The sequence below is a fragment of the Physcomitrium patens genome, chromosome 25 (genome assembly GCF_059467195.1).
Source record: "Physcomitrium patens ecotype Gransden chromosome 25, ASM5946719v1, whole genome shotgun sequence".
In the NCBI taxonomy this organism is placed as follows: Eukaryota; Viridiplantae; Streptophyta; class Bryopsida; order Funariales; family Funariaceae; genus Physcomitrium; species Physcomitrium patens.
Window position 1 is genome coordinate 15,878,050 of NC_143434.1, and position 22,461 is coordinate 15,900,510.

The window sequence follows — 22,461 nt, forward strand, 5'->3', positions numbered from 1 at the left end:
AATAATTAATAAATCTCAATTGAGTGGAAAAATTACTTGATTGGTATTGTTCCTTCAAGAATTTAATTTTACTATTAATGTATGACCTAAAAAAATACATGCCAATGCCAATCATCTCTCTTGGTTGTCCAATATTTTGGATAATGAACCTGTTATTGATGGACTCTTTGATGCAACAATATTTTTTATGGATGTAATTTCATAGGAATATAATGAATTAATTCAATATTTGATATTTCAGACATTTTCACCTACTTATAGTGAAAAATTAAAGTGATGTCTAATTTCAAAAAGTGCTCCATATACCATAATTGGTAATGCTTTGTATAAGCAAGAGAAGGATGGAATTTTACAATGTTGTATCTTTGAAAGTAAAGTACATATAATATTGGAAGGTTGACAACTGGATAGTTGACATGGGTACTTTTTTGGTGACAATATTGCTTGTAAAGTTTTAATAGCCGAGTATTAGTAGCCAACAATATTTTTAGATGCACATCAATATGTACATGTTGCGACCCCTATCAATGTATTGGTTGATCCACTATAATTTTAGCTATGCCATTAATCCCAATTTTGGCATAGGCTCCATTTGAAAAATAAGGTATTGATTTTGTTGGACTAATTGTACCAACATCGTGACATGGATAGAAATAATGTATCTTAATTGTCATTGACTATGTTACTAAATGGATAGAGGCTATTACAATGAAGACAGAGAGTGCCAATACCATAGCTATTATTTTATATGAAAACATCATCACTAGGTTTAGGTATCCCAAAGAATTGGTTAGTGATTGGAAAATCTATTTTATTAATTCTACAATTGCACTCTTAATGGATTAATATGAAATCAAGCACAAGAAAAAAATCCATATCATCTTCAGGCCAATAGACAAACTAAGAAGACCAATGATGTATTGTGTAAAATTTTAATTAAGATAGTATCAATAGCGAGCACGGATTGGGATACTAAATTATTTACAGCCTTGTAGACATATCATACTGTTTATAAAGTCACTACTAATGCTATGCTATTCCAATTGATATTTGGCTAAAAAGCCATTTTATCGATCAAATTGGAAGTTCAGAGCTTGCGAATTGTACTGAATGAATACCTTGAAGATACAGAATCCCTCCAATATTAGTTAACATAATTGAATAAATTGGATGAAGTTAGGGCTACGATTCTTTTGATTATAGAAGCTATCCAACGTCGAAGAAAGAGTTATTATGTTAGTAAATTACTTCCAAAATTATTTATGTCTAAGGATTTAGTACTCCTTTATGATAGCCAATTTCAAAAATTTCTAAGTAAATTTCAAATTCTTTGGCATGGGCCCTATTATATAATTGAAGATTTTCCTAATGGATCAATTCAATTAAAGGATTTTTAACAGTACCCAATTTTCTATCCATATTAATGATATTATGTTACGCCTTTACTATACTTAAATCCAGGACATGTTTACAATTTGGATGGAGGAAGGCTTATTTATTAATGATAGATTACTTTTAATCATAGGTGTATGATGGATGGTAAAGATGGTTGATGATTAGTTTTGATTATAATAATAAGTAATAAAGATAATTAGAAGTGAGGTTATGATAAACTGGGTTGATGATTGTTAGTTGAGACCCCAGATAAAAGTTTAGGAGAAGGGTACTTAGTCGAAGTTTTTTTCAATATTCAGAGTATTATTTTTTTAATTTGTAGCTATTGGAGTATAGTATTTACTTCAGTAAGCAAAAAAATAGTATTAGTGGAAGTAAGGCATAAAAAGCATTCATAATACTAGTTAAAAGAGTGAAGAGAGATGTGGACAGAGAAAATAGGAGCCAAAATGTGAAGGCCAAGAATGATTTGGAGTCACCGTCCCTAGTAGTGATTACCAATATGGAACTAATAAAATTAGACATCTACTAGTCTTTACAAAAATAAAGAAATTTTAGAAATATGTAATCATATAAGTATTTACAATGGTTAGAGAACTTGCCACCAATTAATGTGAAAATGGTGGAAGAGTATATAGCAAACTATGATCCTTAGGATGGTTTGAATGTAATAAATGAGAGTATTATTGGAATCAATGAGAATATCTTACAAAAGGTACTACATCTCTTAATTGGTGAGTTTTTGATAGACCTTGAAGTGTCCATTGATTTTAGACCGGGAAGCTATTTCAAAGGTGGAATGTTGTCATTTGAAAAGAGTCAAGGTTGACAAATGATAGAGGCACTTACACCAAAGCTTATAGAGTGGATGAATTTTGTTCAAAAGCAGTTAGGTTTGAATTGATACACCACATACATATTCAAACAATTATTGTTTACTACAATCAAAATGCTTGAAGGTATGGTATTTAATTGGACAGCTTTTGTAGCAACAAGAATCTATGCAAAAATAAAAGTCAAGTGGAAGGCAAAAAAATTTGCATCCTTGCTGTATCCTAATTATGTGCACTCTATGATTGAGTATTTGTTGAGTCATCCACCATCCAAAAAAGAAACAAATGTACCCTCCTTAATACCTGAACAATATGTTTGGCATTTACTAGCACTTACAGTAAGTTTGGAGGTAGTGGTATATGAAATTGGAGAATCAAGTAACTCTTTAGAATGGGAGGCTCTACCAGTGGTTACACCAGGACAAATTCCAATTCATTTGGTGATTGTAGTAGAGACTGAAGTTCTAGTTTTGACCAGAATCAAGCAGTTAGGATTTTCAGAGGATGATGTATCACAAGGAGTAAATCTTAAAGAAGTTTAATTGGCTTAGATTTCTCAATTGCACCTCATAATGAATAAATTAGATAGAGAAGGAAATTTAAGGCAGTAATTAGAAGCGAGTAGGAAAGAATTATTAGAAAAAAATAGTAGATTTATAGAACAAGATCGAATTATCAAGAAAAATACATAGTCGAAGTTGTTATTGGAGTGTAAATTCAAAGAAAAATAGGATGTTTGGACAAAAGAAAAAAATTCATTCAAATTATATTAGAAGGCTAAAGGCAAGAATTATTCTAAAATTACAAAACATGGCATTTGGAATGAAAGGAAGCAAAGTGTTAATTGATTTTGAAACAAAAAAAAGTAGCATTATTCAAACAGAAAAAGAAAATATTGGATGATCAATATAGGACTAAAATGGAAGAATTAAAGGCAAAAATTGGAACCTTGGAAGCAGTGTCAGGGTAGAGAGAGTTTGCCTCAAGAAAATGTTGGGCTTCTGACTGTCACTAATTATTCAATCAAGCGTGAAAATAAGAGAAGTCCTAAGTTTATATGTAAATTTTCTCTTTTTGAGCAATTACACCAAATACACAAGCCTCAAGTAACCAACAACACCCAAAATATGATAAAATCCTCTAAAACCTTGTATATTCTTATGTGGAGATTTTTCCAAACTTCAACACCTCATATCTCCTAATCCGACTGTCCAAACAAACTCAAATTTTACATGAGGTACTGATGTATTCTTATTAACTTCTACAACAATTTTTAACTGCAAATTCATTGCGAATCTTGAGATATCTTGAAAATCCTAATAATCGCTTCAAACCCTTATCTTTATATACCTGCATGCAATTTTCTTCATATCTCACACAATATAAGCTCAAATGCCACGAATTTTGTATGTATAGCTTCTTAACACAAAATTTTATATTCTTCAAAAAGTTTGAGCCAAAAATTCATCCGAATACTCAAGTTATGGCTCCAACCATTACTACAAACAAAACCACTTACTTACTGTCTTTGATTTGGAAGCACCGCCTTCAATTCCTTATAATTCCTTCATATTGACTTCAAAAATAATAATTCTTTTATGAAAGATATATGACTTGAAATCGCCATTCCATTCGCACCTTCCGATCTTCAAAAGCTGCTGTAAAACTCCTCATATCTTCAAAAGAGTAATAGTATATCTTAAATTAACACCTTAACTTTAAACGGCTATAACTTCTTCACTCTAATTCCAAATCCTCTAGTTTTTGCACAAAAATTGTACCCCAAACTCTAAAATTTACAATCCTAGCTTTTATTCTGTGAATTCTCCAAAAGAAGAATCCTAATCCCTAATAAGGCCTTATTCTCTGAATTCTCTTATTAGCTTTTATTCTCTGAATTCTCCTATTAGTTAAGATTTTCTTCTTTAGGCCCCAACCTTCTCTTAAGCTTTATACTAAATATATATATTTTAATGTCAAAATCAAAACAAGTAAAAAAACAAAGTAAAGTTTCTTATACCAACTCTTTTTAATTTAATCTACTAACTCTTTTTAATTTAATCTACTTTTTAATTCAAAAGAGTTGGCTATCTACTTTTTAATTTAATCTTTTAAGCCCAAAGTAATAAAAAAAAATTAAAGGTTAGTTGAATTATTTTTTACCAATTTTGTGTTTGCAAGGACATTGTATAATTAGAAGTGGAGCTATGTAGAATGGATAGGATCTTTTTGTCTTATAATACATTATATAAAGGATTAAAAATAGCCAGTATATTAATGAATGAATAGTTTAGAGGGTATAATGGATGATTAAGAAATAAAAGTAGTTAATATTGATGTGTAGTGATTGGTATGTGGTGGTAAACATAGATCTGTTGAAGAAGAAGAAGAAGAAGGAACCAAACTATGAGAGTCAAGAGCCGGGGTAAGCTCGGTGCTACCTCTTATATCTGATTTCTTTTAGGATAGAAGTATAATTGAGAAATTGGAATTCTTTTTAGTTCTGAACCTTGTAAAAAAAAAAGACTCTAATGAAATAGATGGAAATTAAATATTGTTGAGTAAAAAATTGAATATTTGAATTGCGAAGTTATAATCATCAAATTGAAAAGCTAAGAATTGAAGATGTTGTGAAGTATAATCAAGGACAAGAAGAGTATGGAAATTGAAATTGTGAAGTATAAAAAATTGAGATTGATTAAATTATTTATTGAAGAATTATTTCTAGTAATTGAATTATTCAATGATTGCATGCTAGTTGTTAAGAAAGAAGAGTATTGCATTTTATTATTCTAAGATAAGAGAGAAGAGATAGTAAAATTGAAGAATTATAGAAGATGGGAGTATCAATATTGATACATGACTCAATAAAAGAAGAAGAGTTAGGAAGCTGAAGAAATTATAGTATTTTTTAGTATTTTATGCATTTATTACATTCAATCAATCAGTAATGATTAATTAAGTGATCCTATCAAGTATATTTCATGCAAATAGTATTTTTTCATATTTGAACTCTTCTATATATGTTTATTTCAATTGGATTAATTTGGAATAAGTAAAATGAGACTCCATGTATATATAAAAAACTTGCCTTGTAAGTTAAGATATGTGTCTTACAAAGTCAACATATTTTGGAGGTGTTATAGGATATTGCCACATAAATTGAAAGATCTATTATAAAATTCATAGAAATAAAAGACCATAGTTGTTTTAAAATAAATAATGGCTGTAGAAGTTTATAAGGTCAATAATAAACAGTTATTGATCTGAAATAAATATGATATGATTGTACAAAGTCTTTGACTGCCTTCTACATTTGAGGCCACGATAAATCTCTAGATATTAGTTCCAAAGTCTTATTATATCCAAAATATTTGATTTCTAAAAAGGTATAAAAAGCTTGAAGAATACATAATCATGCTTTTCCTTCTAAAATGTATAATTATCCATCAAAATAGAATAGATTATTTTTAAACTTAAACTTAGAAGTATGATGAGATTTAGAAGAATTATTTGTAATATTATAAATAAGAGGATCAAAGAATATATTTGATTGGATTTTTTTAATAAAGATTAAATTAATATTCAATGTTAGTTTTTTTACTCAAAGGTGAAAATGCTTTAGCTTTAAGAAAATTATTCTTTATTGATTAAAAGATGCATCTCTCTCTTTTAGAATAAGATAAGAATATTTAAAATAGGCATCTAATAAACCTTGTTATTTTTTAGATTGATAAGTGATCTTTAAATCAAATCTTGATAAAAACATGTTCCAATGAGCTTGGCAATGATTCAAAAATACGTGCTAATATGAAATATTCAAAATTTGTGTGATTTGAATAGACAATGGTTGGATTTTAAATGCCTTCTAAATAATGATGCCATTCTTGTAATGAATCCATAATTTTCATAGATCTCATAGTTAATTTTGATTGCTAAAAATTTCTTGGAATAAAAAGCTATCAAATAGAGCTTATCATTTTCTTCTATTTGTGACAAAGTAGCAGCTATAGCAAAGTTTGATGCATTTATTTCTATAAAAAATGCTTTAAAAAAATAAATACAATACAAGATTGATGCAGAAATAAATGTTCTCTTTAAGGTTTAAAAAATACTTCAATTTCTTTTTTCTATTCAAGTTAGTCTTTACATATCAAATATTTAAGAAGAGCCACAATTTGAAAAAAATTCTTGATAGAAATCTTAAAATAATTAATAAATCTACAAATAACATTGCATATCTTTGACTATTTTTGAGATCTTTCAATTTATGATAGTCTTGACCTTCTTCAAATCCATCATTAGTCCTTTGTTAGAAGTGATGTATCCTAAGAAGTCAACTTAAATAGTATGGAATATATACTTTTCTATCTTAGCATATAATCTTACATCTCTAAGTTTTTGTAACACATAAAAAACATGAAATTCAAGTTTTTGTGTATTCATAGGATAGATTAGAATGTTGTCTAAATAATAATAATAATAAATTATTAAAAAAATTATAAAAAAATGCCATTTATGACATGTCAAAAAGTAATTGATATATTTGTGAATCCAAAAGGCATGATATTATATTCAAAATATCCATTCCTAGTTCAAAAAGTAATCTTGCATTCATTTCTTTCTTTAATACAAACTAAATTATATACTCCTTATAGATCTATCTTTGTATAGATCTTTGCTAAATTCAATTAATCAAGAAGTCTTAAAATCAGAGATAAGAGATACCTATTTTTAATAATGATCTTGTTAAATCTTTAATAATCTATGCACATCCATAAAGATCCATTATTTTTCTTGAAAAATAAGATAGAAGCTCATATTGGAGATTTCAAATGGCATATAAAGTTTTTACTCAAGTTTTTATTAATAAACTACTTTAAGGCAATCAATTCATTTTAAAAAAAGATATAGATTGGTCCAAATGGTGGTTGAGCTTCTTTTTGATGATCAATTGAACAGTAATAAGATCAATGCTCTAAAAATAATATTTTTATTTTTTTCCAATAATATCCTAGAAATCTTAATATTATCTAATAATACCACTTGAAGTCTTTCTACCATCAAAAATGAGCATGGCATATATAGCAAAAGATGACCTTTTTTTTGCAATATACATCAAAGCTCTCACACCTACTAATAAGGATTTGGATATACTAAACTTATATATTTCTATTTGATTAATTAGATTTTGAATTAAACTATGTGAGCTAAAATAAACCTCCACTAGTTGGAATTTTATTCTACTTCATAATAATTGAATTTATTATTTAATCCTTAGAAATTATAGCTCTTATTGAACTTTTAATTAACTCACTTTTAATCCTTTAAATTACCTAAGTCAAAGATAAAATAATCTCCACTACTTCGACAGTCATCTTAATTCACTACCATTATAATAAATATACAAATTTACTAGTTTTAATTCTTATTTAAATCCTAATTGATCATTCTTTATCACTCAAGTAACCAAGCTCAACTTCCACTACTTATTGGTACTCATAATAATAACCCTCTTATAAAATACATGCCTCAAAAAATCTTTTTTATTAATCTAATTTATTTATTTATTTATTAAATTTTTTATAATTATTATATTTATTTTAAAATTTAAAATTTATTTAATAAATAATCATCCAAGTATAATTTATCATCTTTAAATAACTTATCATCCATCTTAGAACTTCATCCTTAATTAAATTCATTTAACAAATCTAATTCAACCCTAATCACAATTCATCTATATCTACTATGATTCATCCTATACTAATTCATCACCCTAATTGATCCAACTTCAATTCTTATAAAAAAAATTGAAGATATAGCCTACTACTTCTTTCTGCAATAAACTATCCTATCCTATAGCAACAACTTTTCTAACGTCCGTAAGAGTGACTCTAGTTCAAAAGATCACTAGTGGCACTTTCACAACTTTGTCGCTTAGTCACTATACTATCTGATCATCCTATAAATATTTTTAATCTACCACTACTGTTTAATTTGTTGCTTCAATTTTAATGCACATTGTCAATTCAAAAACAACAAGACATGCAAATCAAAGAATCCATTGAACAAAAAAATAGAATAGGATCTAAATCCAACCTTTATGTAATTTTTTTCAATAAAGTCTTTGAATCATAATGCCACCTATTAAATTCTAATGATAATATTAAATACTTATTAGATGCTTTGGTAGTTACACTACCTTCTAAATTTTCAATCTACCACCTCTTCAATCAAAGTTATGACTATGGACATGCACAATATGCCTCAACTATAATCTTAATGAACTATGTGATTCTTGATCTAATTTTTTTTGCCTCAGTTGTCCAATTTGACTATAGGACCTTAATCAATCATACAAGATTGATCTTTGTAACTAAATTGCTACTTTTTTTAGTACAATTTCATATAGTTTTTATTTATTAACTAAAATTCCACATTAGAATGATGCTACGTTCTTTTTTAAAGTTTAGTTGTTCATTTACAAAGCTATTTCTTCCTTATATCTACTTAAGAAAAAAATATATTGTTTCAAGTATAAGTTTGATGATAACCAGAAAACAGACCGTGGTAGTCTCATTGCAACAATTTTTTGGACTAATATATATTATTTATATAGTTAGAGTCACCTAAAAAGAACCAAAATTATGTACCACCTTCAATGCGAACTTATTTTTAGTGACTTCAACATCCAAAATTTTGTCCACAAAAATAAGGCTTATCTAGTCTTATAATAGTGATGCCCATGCAATATATATAAATTCATACAAATAACTCAATGATTTACTCAATATGTCACAAAAATGATGAAGATTAAGAGAACAATGGAGGACAACATATTATAGAATCGATGCCTCTACTATTGCCTCTCTAATGGAATGCACATCCAACAATACCATGCACAATATTTAATAATCAAACAATGATATTGAATCATTTATTGAAGCATATGATAGATGGAAGAAAAAAAAAAAAAAAAAAAAAAAAAAACTTTGGTTGCAATATAGCCATTGCAACATCCTTGACTAAGGAACTATTTCTTAGATACGTTGCCAAATCTTAGAGCTACATATTGGCCACCAAAAAGGAAAGAAGATGCTAACTTGGAGTTCTTCACAAGGTGAAGAATATTAGCTTCCATTGTCGTATTACATGTTGTCTTGCTTGAAAAAGCACCAAGCACCTAGCTGTGGAAGGTGAGATTATATTTCACAAACATCCAAGAAATCCTAATAGATTTCATCCATATGAGAAGAATAAAATTCAAGTTCTGATTCAAAAGTGCTAAAAAATACTCTCATTTGTAGCCTCAATCATATGTAAACCTCAATTATCTTGTTATTTTTATATTTAAGCAATTTAGACTTTTCTTGTAAGCCCCAATCCTAATCAATGAGCTTTGACAAGCTATAACTTCTAATCTGATTGTCTACTTGATGAAAAATTTTATATATAATTTTCAATGTAAGTCTTCTATATGCTTAAGAAATTTCCGCCCAATCCAACTTATAGATTGAGAGAAAACCTCCAAAAACTGCATTGATATCACTTGGCTGCTAACTTGAAAGGTGAAGCAAAACTTCCAGCAGTGATTTCTCCTTCTCCAACTATTAACTTTGACTCAAAATTGGTGGATAGCTTGATCTTCAAATCCTCTAATACCATGCCAAATTTTACCTTAGTCCAACTGATAGATCTTTAGATATCAAAAATCCTAACCAACCCCAAATTGCCAACTTCCAATATGTTCTTGTACCAAAACCCAAATATCTATCAATTGTACCATTGGATTATGACAAAATTTCACATACACTTAGAACACCTAATTATCCAAGTATTATTAAAATTTAGATGTAGATGTGATACCAATTTTACAAACTAGCCGAAAGTGCTAGCCTTAATTTCATTGCATAAATCTCAAGTTGTCAATATAAACCTTGACTTCCAACAACAATTGCTAATCCTTTCCAAATCCTATGAAAACCAGCCTTACATCTTTGAAACAAGCTCTAACCTAGCTCTCAAACCCTAATCTCCTATCTTTGAATGCCTCCCTATTTTGCCTTAAGCGACCGTTTTAGTTGCCAAAGGTTTGATTTTGATCCTGTCTCACAAACAGTCAATCCGTGGGTATCAATCTAACCTATCCTAAGGATTTTTAGCCCAATCCTATCCTCAACTTAATCCTAATATCAACCATATCAACCATTTACCTCTTCTACCTTGATTTTATCAATTTATGGCCTTTCTAAGGTAATACAAGAGTTTCTATATCCTAGAAGGTAAAACACTAAAATATTTATCTATTTGCTATTAGGACAAGAAAATAGGCTAAGAGGCTTTCATAAAAGCCTTATTAAAATATTTTGAATTCTTGTTGAACTAAGATAATATAATATTTATTTAAAAAATTATTTTTAATCATATTTTAACCATATAGTCGTATCACAATACGACACCATCATACCTCAAGAAATAAAAATAACAACAATAAAAAAATACAGAAGTCCTAATTTTAAGTAGAACAACACCAACAACACCTATGCTTTCAATGATAACAAAGAAAGCTTTCAAAATAATTATTACTACCTACTATGAGCTCCACTCTTTGGTTCCAAAATTCTACAATGATCATGAAGAAAAATAAGATGTTAAGCACTATTCTACGACAGAAGGAAATTTTTTTGATTTCCATTCCACATATGAGTTATTAGCGATATCAATGATGATAGAAGAAGAATCAATCAATGGCCATTAACACATTAAAAAAAATTCCATAGTCAAAGCTGTAGATCTGAATAGACTACGTCATCTTTTATATAAACATTGCCATAACTACTTTCATCTACGTGGACAAAAAACAAAAAAAAAAAAAAAAAAAAAAAAAAAACAATTAAAAAAAAAACAACAACAACAACAACAAAAAGTAACAACCTCAAAGAAGAATTCAACTGCTATTAAGGCTCAAAAAAAAACATACAAAAAATCAAAAAAAAATAGAAGAAGAAAAGAAGATCTAAGACTCTTATTAGTAAAGAAGTTTTCATCATTCAAAAGTAGCTTCTTATCTTTTTGATCACCTTTTATTTCTTTGTATATATATATATATATATATATATATATATATATTATTCTTTTATTTTATCTTAATTTCTTTATATTCTATTTTTTTTCTATATTTTATTTTTTTTGATTTTTTTTATTTTATTTTATATATATATATATATTAAAATTATTGATAAAATAGATTTTTTTTTAACAATGAGGACTACTTCCATTGGACCATTATGTAATGTTAAATATAAAATATCTCCAACATGAAAATTTGGTTTAATAAATTCTATTCTAGACTATATATCTACTATGAATATTTTATTTTCTATTTTTCTTAAAACTTCTACTATTAACTCACAAAATCTATGATTTTAAGTAAAATAAGTATATTTTTATACTAAACATTTAAATGAATGAATTTAATAACTTACAAACTACCAAAAAAATTAAAATTATAACAAATCTAATCTATTTGAACATTATATTTTTTTCAAGTACAATGATCTTAAAATAAAAAAAATGAAGGAAGTTGTTATCATATTAAATGTTATTATTTTATTATGATCTTTAATTGTTACACCTAAAAGAATAGTTTCATAAATTATATCCCTAAAAGACAACAAATGACCATCTATGACTTTTATATGTACGGATTTAATTTTCTTGATTAAAGATATTTCTTGTTTTTTGTCAAAGTCATTATCTGTAAAATAGGTTGAGGCTCTTAAATCTAATAATGTAAAGACTTTGTAGTTTTTAGGTCTTAAAGACATATCCATTATAAAACAAAGTGAAGGATGTGAAGAAAGAGTAGAATCTTTAATAAGTATTGTATATGATTTGAGTTGCACAATTTTTATTGTAGCTAAAGAAACTTATTTTCCAATACATTGTCTTCTTTGGCAATTATGCTCCTTATTTTGTAATTATGTTGCTTCTTTAAATAATATTAAATAATATACTTAGCTTTTCCACAATATAAGTATAAACCCTCTTGACAATGTTGAGTATTTTTCTATTCTATGAGGATTATAAAACACATTATATTAATTTACATTAGTTTCGGCCTTAATGAATAAGTTTTTGAAAACTTAAGAACTGCCATTATTACTTGACTTGTTCCTTTCTAGTCAAGTCTTTGCTCTTGATGCCTTTCAAATAATAAATTTTTGCATGAAATGGCTTGAGTCATAAATTATTCCAAAGATTTTACTTTTGATATTATTAATAATAAATATTTAACCTTATCCTTCAAATCATATCAAAATTAATTGATAAGGACATTGTTATTCTAGTCTATGTTACAAGTGAGGTTTTAGAATTCAGCAACATACATGGTAGCTAACTATGATCTTTCTCATAAAAATGAGAGCTTAGTCTCTACTATTCTTTCGCAATCACTGTCTTTGAATATAGATGTAAACACTTCTAGTAATGAATTCAAAATCATAAAAGAGTCATAAATCCTTTTTCATCAAAGATGCAAATTAAGAGAGAGCATTTTTAGATAGAAGTGAGCTTATGAATCCTACTTGAGTATATTCCTCAAAATATTAGAAGAGATGCAACCTTAAATAGAGCTTGATTTATTATTGAAATCTTCAAATTTTTTATCTTGTTCCATCAAACTTTTTAGGCATACTAATTTTTATCCTTGTCATATTTATAGAAACAAAATTTCTTAGATTTGATTATAAGATTGATTTACTTGCTTTTTTAAATTATACAATTTTTTTGATGTAGACTCTAAACTTCTTTCATAAGCATAGGATTAGTGTTTCCATAGGGTGGCACTAGTGTTGCATAAAATTTTGATTTTAAGAGTGATGACAAGTTTGTGAAGATCTCTAACACTTGCAAATCTATTTTTATTTTTGTTAAGTCTAGCATCCATAATTTTTCCTTCTATTTCAAATAACTTAACAAATCCACAAGTTAAATTAAAGGACGGTAATTAACAATCTCTAATATCAAATGAAAATTTCTACAAAAAAAAAAATAATCTATTTTTTTTTAAGAAAAAAATTAGTATTAAAAAACTAAATAATTTTTTTAAAAGTGAATAATTTGTAATCTTCACAATACAACAATAGAAGTAGAATAACTCATTCATTTCTAAAATATGATAAGAATAATAAGTTAGTACTTTTGTCAAACTAGTAAGGATATAAATCTCAAAGAAAGAAATCCTCAATACATTCTTATGTCACTCAAAAGAAATAAAAAATCATTCAAAGATGATATAGTATTAAACTAAAATGGCTATTGCTAAATACAAGAAGACTAAAAAGTCTTGAAAGAAGACTAAGGACTAGAAAGGCATTGACAAGAGTAAAGAAGGCTTCATTTTTGCCTCCATATGTACTATCTAACCAAGAACTACATAGGAATATTCAAAAAGACCTCTAAAACGTGTTGGTTTCTAAAATACATATCATAACTTGCAAAGTAAGTTTTTTTATATGTGCACTACATAATTAGCATGCTTCACAAGCTACTAATACATGTGGCACACGGTTAACTTATTGACCAAGTTTCTAACCTATTAATCAACTACAATGACGTATAAAGTCAAAGCACCATCTATGAAACTCCTAAGAAGCTACTCTAAAAGATATTATAAAATAATTATATTTTTATCTACTTCTGTTTAATTATATAAATAAATATTAGAATATATATATATATATATATATATATATATATAACAACAACCAATTCTAAAGTAGCAATCATGGCTAGAACAACAATTGCAAAGAAAGTGTGAAGATGATTAGCAACCAATTCTAAAACAACAATGAAGGCTAGAGCAATAATCATAAAATAAATGTGAGGATGATCTACAATCAACTCTAAATCGGCCATTTTGATGCAAAGGTAAGAATGACTTGGAACCAAGCATGGATTGCAATCCAAGCAAGAAAAAATATTATTTAAGTGTTAGAGGGTGTTATTGGTAGACATCAAGTAGTGATATTTATTGTCATATATGTAAAGTGAAGAAAGTATTGGTAAAATTCCTATATCTAAAGAATATAGATTATCTCATTTGTAGATTGAAAAACAATGAACCTCACTAGTCTAAGGTGATTTAATATTGATAACACATATATTATTGATAAATTTAATTTTTTTGTGTCCAATTTTTGTAAATTAAGCCATTGATAGAAGATTTGTTTTTAATCTTAAAATATATAAGATATCTAAAATCTATATATATTTACAAGTTTAAACTTATAAGATAATAAATTCAATGCCTTGAAGAATATAAATAATATTATTTCGTAATAAAAATAAATTTTAGTGTGGTGAATGAAGTATAGTTAAAAAGGTCTCTCAAAAGAGACATGTGGTTATAGGCTTTAGAATTTAGATACCACGGTATTCTATTACATATATTCTTGCTTGAAAATGCACTGAGAACCTAACTATAGAAGATAAGTAAAAATACAACAACAATTCTATTAAATTTAATACAATCTTAAATAAACTTCAAATAATTTCTAATAAACTCAATCAAATTATAACTTATCAAATAAATTTAAATGAAATGACAAAAGAAATACAAAGAATATTTTTTAAATATTAAAATTAGAAATTATGATATCACTTTTATTAAAATTCTAATTAAATCTTAATCAAATCTTAAGCCAAATCCTAATTGAAATCCTAATTGAATCTTAACCAAATTCTAGGTCAAATCCTAATGAAATCTTAATAAAATATTAAATCTTAGATAAATTCTAAATAAATTTTAAACTAAATTTTAATCCTAATCAAATCATAAATCAAATCTTAAATCAAATCTTAATCAAATCCTAGATCTTAAACAACTCTTAATAAATCCTATAACAAAATAGAACCTCAATAATTAATGATCAAATTATTTACATCAATTCAAAATTTGTACATTTTTAAATGTCTTAGTAAGAAATAAGCATAAAAAAGATGAAATTTATTGCACTTACTAATTGAGAGAAATACAAGATAACCCAACTAGATATTGAGTAGCTTCCTATTTTAATCTAAATGCTAAACTTCCAATGCTAATATCTCTTTTATAAATTATTGAATTACTCTTAAATTTTATCAAAATGTTGAAAATTGAATCTAAAATCCACATAAAAAAAAATGACTTTAATTCAATTAATAGATTGCCAAAGATCTTAGAAACACTCATTGACCTTCAAACTCCAATTTTTGAGACCTCAATCCACAAAAATCTTTATATACTTCAATCTAACCATTTGATTGACTTCAAAATTTGCATATATATATTTACAACTAGTACACCAATACATTGCCTAAATTTCATCCATACATACACCACAAAACTCAAGAAATCCTCAAATTTGTAAACAAATTTTTATTTCTCAAACCTTCATTCCATCAATAACATTATTAATTTTGAAAATCCCTAAAATTCTCAATATTGATTCAAATGAAATAAAATAAGGCAAAATTACTAATTAGGAGCCTATTTTATAAAAAAGTAGTATAATCTTTTTTTTATTTTACTATATTTTTGACTATTATCTATATTTTTAAGATAATTTTCTATAATATATTAAAATAAGATATTTTATAATATAATATTTTCTTCTCTATTTTATTTATTAATTTTATTATATCACAAAAATAGTTGACTAAAAATATCAATAGATATTACTATTAATGGATATAATGGTGTCTCAACAATATAGTATCTTATCCTTTTTTATTTATTCATTTGATTTTTTTTTTCTTGTGACATTTTAAAAATTTATATCTTTATTTCCTAAAATAATAGAAAATAATATTTTTAGTTAGTGGATTGGAATATAAAGAATAAAATGATTTAAAATAATATTATCAAGAAGAGTTATTATTTGATTTGGATTGTATGAGGGACAATTATTCTTAATAAATTTTCTTTTCATATAAAATTCACTAATTTTTTAATTATCATATTTTGAATAATTAATATCTATTTATCATAATATATTAGAAAATAATTTTAAAAAAGATAAATTACTGATTCTACCTTGAGTAGTAATAAATATACTCCATAAATAGAAAAAATTAGCTAATAATAAATTGACTTGTTGTGATTTAATAAAAATATAATAAAAAATAGTAGCTTCTTTAAGAATTTATTGTCAAGTTTTAATGAATGCATGAACATCTTTATTTTTGTTTATTATTAAATGACAAAGCTTCTTTTGAAAATTTATCAAAGAAATTTTATTTGATTATTTATAAATATATTTTATATAATTTCAAATTACCTTGGATGTAGGTGGTCTATGTAATGCCATGAATTATTTAACTCTACAATGTGAAATTATTTTTGCATGTACTTTGACATCTTTCAAACTCCAAGTATGATGTTGTATTGAATTACTTGCATTAGGTATAGACTCAATGCCATTAATTACTTTCTATAATTTCACTAAATTCAAAAAAAAATCTAATTTATTACTCCAAGTATAATAGTTATTTGCAAAGAATGAAGATATGTGTATATATATGTGTATATATATAGTTTCACAAACTACTCCATTTAATACAAAAATACTAACTTATAGATAAATTCATAAAACCTTGGAGTAGAATAAATACATAGAAAGACTATCTTTGAATGTAGAATGTGTTTAGATATTTTATTTAACATTCACATTCATCTTGATATATTCTATAAAAAATGCTATGTTCTATTTTCTTCTCAATCATTCTTTTAGAATGGTTGGAGGTTCATTAAAGTATGTAAGCATCAAAAAGCATCATATAATAATGGCTTCATTAAAATTACAGCTTGATTGTCATAACATATAGTAGTAGTGAGATCTTATGCATCATCAAGGAATTGTAAGAGCCTCCTTAATTAAGTTGTCTACTTAGTTGATTTGGCAATGGCAACAAGTTTAGCAATAATTATTGATATTATTAAACAATATTATTTATGACTATCTTATTCAATAGCAATAGAATCAAGTATATAAATAAATCCAGTGCAACTATTCTTATTATTAAGATTACCTCCAAAGTTTGCATCTATATAGCCAATAAGTTGAGATAGTACTCCTTGAACATTGTAGTATAATCCATAATTCTTTGTTTATTTAAGTTATCTCATGATGTGTTCTACTTAAGTCCAATGATTCTATTGTAGGTATTCTTAGAAAATAGAGACTTTGTTGATGGTATGACTTATGTTAGGATGTATAATAATCATTGCATATATGAAGTAACATATACCTTATCAATGAAAGATGTTAACTTCTATTACCATAGAGCTTTTTATAACCTTGAAATTATATTATGTATATTTTTTTTATTAAGTTGTCATTTAAAAAAGTAATGCTAATATCATATTGTTGAATATGCATGTTCTTTGTAGCTACAATAAGAAATATAGTACGGATTGAATCATAATTATACTTATCTATAATAAGTATTTTAGTGTTTTGGTGCCTAAATTACAACAGGAGAGAGAGCTTGAGACTCTTATTAGTGCCTTCATTGAAGATCTTAGAGCAATTAGTCTACTCACCGACAAAATAATCTCAAGTTTGGATATAACAATACATATCATGAAAAATTCTTATATTGTCTTTGTTTTGAATATGCATAAATTTATTGTTAGTCTTGCATCTTGAGTAGAAGACATTCTCAATGATGCCAAAAAAATTGAATGCAATAATTTGTTATAAGACATTAGCCTTATCTTCATTGTAACATGTAATTTCATTAAAAATATCTTTGTGCAACATGATGCAATCAACAACTCAAATATAAACTCACATTTGCTATTCTTTATTTTACTACATGAGCTTGTTCTGATTTTTATTGCTGACTTCATTCATAAGGCTTACAGATAGAGCTTTTGATTACAACATTATTATTCTATGACAAACATCAACTTGATTGCCAATAAGCATAAAGCTCTTCTTTGTGCCTACCTCAATGAATATATTTTGTGATTGAGCATTGATGCTTGTAATAAAAAGAAAATGTTTGACAATGATTGGACCTTACTCAATGCTTGGTTTTTAAACTTAGTCGTGTTTTGTAGTAACATTGCAATTTTCTTCTCTGATACTTATATGGTCGAGTCTAACTTCTTTGTCTTAAGGTGAGCAAAAGATGATTATTATAAGAGTCTATCAGATTTTGGACTTAAAGGCATATTATAGGCAAAACAATACATCCAAATCAAGACACTTATTAATTTTGAATGATCCTTTAGAATAATTTGCATTGCTTTGAATAAATAAATTCAATAATATTTATTTATTCACAATAAATTTTACCTAAATTTACTTATCGCCTATATTTTCTTCTCAAAAATATCTAAATTAAGCTATTTTAGATAATTTAATCGAATGCCTATTATAATTAAGTCTAATCATAGTATATTATTAGAAAATATATCTCAACGAAATTAATTCCAAACTTTTGAGTGAATCTCTTAGCAAGTAACCATTCCTTAAATTTTTTTGATATTATCCTTTAATTTCTATTTATTCTTATAAATTCATTTCTTACAAATCCATTTTTAATGAAATAATTTAGGTACTAATTTTCATGTATGATTCTCTATTAAAGAAGCATATTTACAATCCATTACTTGTTGTTATGATATAGAATCTGAAAATAATAATATTTTGTAATAAGTCTATGATTTATTAATGAATTTTCTCATTGATGCAATGGAGTCTTTAAATAGATTATTGATTAAAAAAGTAGATATTTGAAGTTGATGGGTTGAAAAGCTTTTGAAGTGTTTAAATTGATTTAAATTATAAATAGAGACATTCATCAAATGATGCATCAACTTTGGCTATGGAATGAAGAAGCATGGATGTAGTAGAAATAATATCTTAGATAAATCTTAAAGTATAAAGAAAAGAATCTCTTACTATTGCTACAATCTCTTCCATTGTTGCAATGAATGGTGAAACACCTTCTATTCCTAAAATACCTTCTATTGCATAATTTTAAAAGTTTAAAATTTTGAATTCTAAAATACCTCTTACTATTGAATTTAAAATTTATTTTTGTAAGGAAATTTAAAATAACTTCTACTATTGATAGAACATGGTTTGATGCTAATGTCAAGTGAGAATAAGAATTGATTTGAAGAGACAATGTAATGTCAGAAACTTTGATAGATAATATTGTCATAGATTATTAAACAATAATTGCAAGTAATTCTAAAGCGTGTAGATAAATGTTAACATAAGTGTCATTGCGGCTAGATTCATGTAGGAATTTGGAGGTGTACTTACCTGAGCTATCTTTAATACAATATAGTTTTTTTGTTTGATGTGGTTGTTTTGTTTTGGAGTATACATTGTGTTAGTTTGTGAAAGAATGTAATTTTCATGTAAGTATTGATAATATATATATATAGATATATATATATTATAGAATTCACAATCTTGATTAGTTTGTAGTGCCAAAACTTTGTGTCATGTGTCTCATTTGACTAGGTTTACTACTTGCTAAAAGAATAGTAGTATTTTGGATTTTTGTTTTGCAAATTAAATAAAGCAATAGGTTGTTGTATTGATTTTGTAAAGAATACAATATGAAGATCATTTGAGAGATGGAATTTGATATTTTTTTACCAATAATTTTGCTACAAAGAATACAAAATTTAAATTAATCAAGAAAAGTAATAAATAAAATATTCTATTTTTAAAATGGATATACTAAAAATAATATTTATTTTAAATGGAATACATTTAAAAAAATCTCTAATAATATCCTTCTAAATGTATTGTCAATAAAATAATTAAATACGATATTGCAACAATCTCAACCCCACAATTTAATGTCATCAGTAATTTGGATAGTATGACCACCCTCTAGAATATGTTGAATATTGGTAAACCATTCATAACAGTCGGTTATGTGTTTGTTGGCGCCATTGTTGGCAAATTAGGTATCCTCGGAGGAATCAGCAATTAGTGCTTGGCTGAAAATGGTGGATGTGATAACAAATGCAAAATCATCACTAGATCCAAAGTTTGATTCATCTTTGGAGGTACTTGATAAATAGAAGCTTTTGGCCAGATTGGTTTTACTAAGCTCTCCATTGATTTTGCAAGGATCCTTTCCATGTTGGCATTTCTTTTTCGGCTTTGGACAGTTGACAGACCAGTGGCCAAGTTCATGGCAGTTGTAGCACTTTGTGCGTGCTTTAAGGCCCAAAATATTGCTAATGTCCTTTTAAGGTTGTTCTTTTATGTTAATAAGACGTGATGGTAGAGCTGTTGAACGTGTAAAGAAAGCATGATCAGTTTTAGTATTGCTACCTCCTTGTCATTGGATTAAGCTTTTATGCCAAAAAAGACGTTCTTCTAAGTTGTTAACAGTTTGGGAAGCATCTGGTACATTTGACCATGCAGTAATAATGTTGTTATAACTCGGTGGTAAGCTGTACAATTTTTTTGAGATAATCATTTTATTTGGAACAGTGTGGCAAATATTAGTAAGAATAGTGTTCATCTCAATAATACTCAAAATATGAGATGTTATATCATCTGTATGTTGCATTTGATATTCAAAAAATTGTCCCAGTAGAGTGAATACATTCTCTGGAGTTTTCTTCAAATTGAGGGAGCATAATTTTGTCCACATGGCAGCAATGGTTGGACAGCTAGCCAATTTTTCGTAGTATTTTTCTGAGAGATAGACTTGCTTATGAATATCCGAGCATTTGCATTTTTCTCATTCCAATTATCAAGCAAAACTTGATCATCAAGAGTGGCATGAAGTGTGTCAATAATAGGTCAATTTCAAATCCATTTATGATTTGTAAAACATTCTTCCCTTCAAAAATAATTTCCATATGGTACTTTCAGATTGAGAATTGATTACCGTCAAACATCTTGATCGGGATTTTATCATGTTTATCCATGATATGACGAGTAAAACAAAACAGAAAGAAGAAAAAGAAAAATGAATTTGAAAATATAAGATACAGAATGAAATGCAAAGAAATTTGAAATAGAGTAAGGTTAGAATATAGAATCTAGTTTGATCACGTTTAATATTGAAATTTCATGTGATACAGAGTCCTTTCAAAAGAATCACAAAAACATACACCTTGTAGAGTCATAGAGTCGGCGCTTGTATTATTAGTCAGCTCGTCTGATAGCATTGCATTATTCTTGATAATAATTCTTGACAAAATTTTTGTTAGCAGTAAATATAGTGACATCAAACCTTAATACATTATGTATTCTCTCTCTTATTCTCTGACACTCTCCAATTGTATCTCTCACGAACTACTCTATTCAACACAGTAAACACAAACTTATAGAGAGACAGATAAAACCCTAGGTAGAACAAATGGATAGAAAGACTATCCTTGAATGTAGAATGTGTTTGGATGTTTCATGTAACAGGTTCTTACTCTAACCGCTCCTCGACCCAGTGGTTTTATTACTTGGCCCAAGTCGAGGTCCTTTCGCTGATCTGGCGAAGCCTCGTAGTGGAGTCGATGGAGTCGCTCCGTGGTTTTCTGGCTTGTAGAAGTGCCTCCTTTGCACGCCTACTTTGGGAACCATGTTTCCTAGAATCTATATTGGTACTTGGGTCATGATGCCTTCAGATTTCGAAGTGGCGACCTTGTGTGCTTGGTAGGCTTAGAGGTTTAAGACTAGAAGTGACTGGTTGTAACGTGATATCCTTCAGCTCGAAGTAAGAATGCTTCCAGGCGGTGCTGTTGGCCTTGAGCTATCTCTTCCTGCTTTTCAAGTGTGGCATTGAGGATGCTGGCGGCACGTTTTGTGAAATCATAGAATGGTGCAGTGTTTTTATGCTTATCCTGCAAGATCTGCAGTTGGGCACCAAAACAGCGCTGGATCATGTCACTCGGTTGGGCAATTTTGCTCTTGCTGTTTGGTGATAAATACCTGTTCTGAGCCACTTCAGCCGAAGTTTACCTCCTGCTCTCCTATATTCTCTGAACCGTTTCGCGCTTTCTTTTTGGTGTGGTTGTGTGGTTTTTCGTAGGCATTTAAATAGATGTGGTTAATCTGATGAATTATCTGTTTTGGTGCAGTATGAAGTCGTTTATTGAGAGAGTGATGGTGGTCACAAAATTAAAATAACTTTCAGAGTAGTGGAGTTTGTTGTGCCGTTTTTTACCTGTGATCGGGAGATATTGCAGTCATATTTGTCA

General features: G+C 27.4%; 1 long non-coding RNA gene across 1 annotated transcript; it reads right to left on the reverse strand.

The window, feature by feature from the left end:
• Positions 1-19,867: 19,867 nt before the first annotated feature.
• On the reverse strand, positions 19,868-22,184 carry LOC141044954 (uncharacterized). Its single transcript, XR_012216781.2, has 2 exons — positions 21,381-22,184; positions 19,868-21,104 (listed from the first exon to the last, which is right to left on the reverse strand). It is a non-coding gene; the product is annotated as an uncharacterized LOC141044954 (long non-coding RNA).
• Between the last annotated feature and the right edge of the window lie 277 nt (positions 22,185-22,461).